This window comes from Empidonax traillii, unplaced genomic scaffold (assembly GCF_003031625.1).
Source record: "Empidonax traillii isolate 1590-97213 ecotype Southwest subspecies unplaced genomic scaffold, ASM303162v1 scaffold2738:size30659, whole genome shotgun sequence".
In the NCBI taxonomy this organism is placed as follows: domain Eukaryota; kingdom Metazoa; phylum Chordata; class Aves; order Passeriformes; family Tyrannidae; genus Empidonax; species Empidonax traillii.
The window spans coordinates 15,041-17,611 of NW_020957931.1; the positions used below are offsets into that span (position 1 = coordinate 15,041).

A 2,571-nucleotide genomic window follows, 5' to 3' on the forward strand; every position below is an offset into this window, starting at 1 on the left:
TAAGGCAGCCCCATGTGCAGTTGGCCTTCAGTCAAGGGGCCGCTCTGATTCTTTGTAAGGTCAGGGAATCGAGTGGCAGTGTGACACTGCTGGGCCTCCTGGAACCAAAGGGATGCAGGGACACTGTGGAATGTCCTGGAACCAAGGGGCCACTGTGCCTGCCCAGCACTCCATGGAATCAAGCAGAGCTGCTGCCTCCCCCCCGCCGCCACATGGACCGGAGTCGCCGGCTCTGCCCCGCTTGGACCCCTCTGGAGTCAGCGTGTTCTTGGGCAGCACAACTGAGCTCAGACCAGAGAGTCTCCCAGAGTTTGCTTTGGCCCCTCTTTCCCCTGGGTTTGGTGTTTGTTCTTTGTTCATTCAGGGGTAAAAGGGGGAAGGGAGGAAAGTGTTGATCCCAGTTTTTATCTGTTTACGAAAGGGAGTTGGGGCAGGGGGGATAGAGGAGGCAATTTCTCTCTCTGCTGCTGCTTTGAATTGTGCTGTTGGTATTGCTGGTTTTGCTGCTGTATTTCTTGTCAGTGAATTGTTATTTTTCAGTTTACCTTCTTGTATTTTGTCTCCCTGTTTTGGTAAGGAATAAAAGGAGAGTGAGTTCATTTTTTTAGAGTTCCCACCCCAATATGTGTCTTTAAAGCAGGACAGGTTGCTCAGGGGCTACCTTCAATTTGGCATTATGCACAAAAACTTGAAAACACATTTTGTCCCATTTTACAGAGAGATAATGAAGATGTTCTCTAGTGGTGTTCAGGGGCTGGTCACTGAGGGATTTCATCAGGAAGTTGCTGCCAAGAGGATTTTGCACCATGGATTTTATTTGACATTCTTCATTCAGCCAACTTTCCAACAACCACATTTTCCCCTTCCTCAGTCCAGCTCTTACCAGTTTGGTCTAAGGAGACCAAAGGAGACCATATTAAGGGCCTTGGTAAAGTCTGAGCACAAAACATGCCCTTCTTTTCCCTCCCACAGGGGTTCTGCAATCCCTGCCTTGTCCTTCCCATGCCTGGCAATGGCTGCAGGAGGACTTGCCATGTCCCCTTCCCTGCTGAGCCTGAGCAGTCTGCAACTCTGCCAAGCCTCCTTGCTGCCCTGTTTGCAGACTGGTTCCATGTCTGCCTTTGCCAAGGCCCCAGGAACCTCTGGGATGGCTCTGGCCTTTGCAATGGTTTGGGAGAGGTGTCCCAGTGACACATCCCAGCCTTCTCAACATCCCTGAAACCAAAACTTTCCAATATCCCACACTAAGTCCTTACACCAAGGAAGGGGCTCAGGAGGACTGTGTGGAAGTGGAAAGAGCAGCTCTGCAAAGACAAGCTCTGCTGCTCCCTGGCAGTGCTGCTGTGCTGGGATTCTTGTGCCCTTGCCCTTTGCAAATCCCCCTGTCCTGCAGTGTGCTGTGCTTTAGGAACAGCTGAGAAGAAGGGTCTTGGACAAAGAGGGCACTGCAGGGTCCTTTATTTTGTTTAAATACTCCGAGAGCACAATTCATCATTTATACACCTCTGGGTTAAATTCAATGGGTAGACACTAAATTAGAAGGGAGATGCATAAAAATATTTAATTGCATTAAAAATTATTGCAAGAAAAACCCGATGACTTCCCCTAAAAACCTGAGAAGGCAGGTTGGGGCACTAGTGACCTCCATTCTGAATGCTACACACCAGAAACCAGGCAGTTTGATGCTTTGGAAAAGCATCCAGTCATCATTTTCCTTATGGCATCCCTGAGATCCTAGTTCCTCAGACTGTAGATGAAGGGGTTCAAGGCTGGAGGCACCACTGAGTACAGAACTGACAGGGACAGATCGAGAGATGGGAAGGAGAGGAAGGGGGGCTTCAGGTAAGCTAAGAATGCGGTGCTGAGGAACAGGGAGACCACGGCCAGGTGAGGGAGGCACGTGGAAAAGGCTTTGTGCTGTCCCTGCTCAGAGGGGATCCTCAGCACAGCCCTGAAGATCTGCACATAGGAGAAAACTATGAAAATGAAACAACCAAACCCTAAAAAGGAAATAACCACAATGAGCCCAAGTTCCCTGAGGTAGCCTGAGTGTGAGCAGGAGAGCTTGAGGATGTGAGGGATTTCACAGAAGAACTGGCCCAGGGTATTGCCCTGGCACAGGGGCAGGGAAAATGTATTGGCTGTGTGCAGCAGAGAATAGAGAAACCCAGAGGCCCAGGCAGCTGCTGCCATGTGGGCACAAGCTCTGCTGCCCAGGAGGGTCCCGTAGTGCAGGGGTTTGCAGATGGCAACGTAGCGGTCGTAGCACATGATGGTGAGGACGAAATACTCTGTGGGGATGAAAAAAGTAAAGAAAAAGAGCTGTGCAGCACATCCTGTGTAGGAGATGGTTGTGGTGCCCCAGAGGGAGTTGTGCATGGCTTTGGGCACAGTGGTGCAGATGCAGCCCAGGTCTGTGAGGGAGAGGTGCAGCAGGAAGAAGTCCCTGGGGGTGTGCAGGTGCTGGTCGCAGGCTACGGCGCTGAGGATGAGGCCGTTGCCCAGGAGGGCAGCCAGGGAGATGCCCAGGAAGAGCCAGAAGTGCAGCAGCTGCAGCTCCCGCCTGTCTGA

At 51.4% G+C, this 2,571-nt stretch overlaps 1 pseudogene; it reads right to left on the reverse strand.

The window, feature by feature from the left end:
* Positions 1-1,656: 1,656 nt before the first annotated feature.
* LOC114072186 lies at positions 1,657-2,436 on the reverse strand (annotated as a pseudogene).
* Between the last annotated feature and the right edge of the window lie 135 nt (positions 2,437-2,571).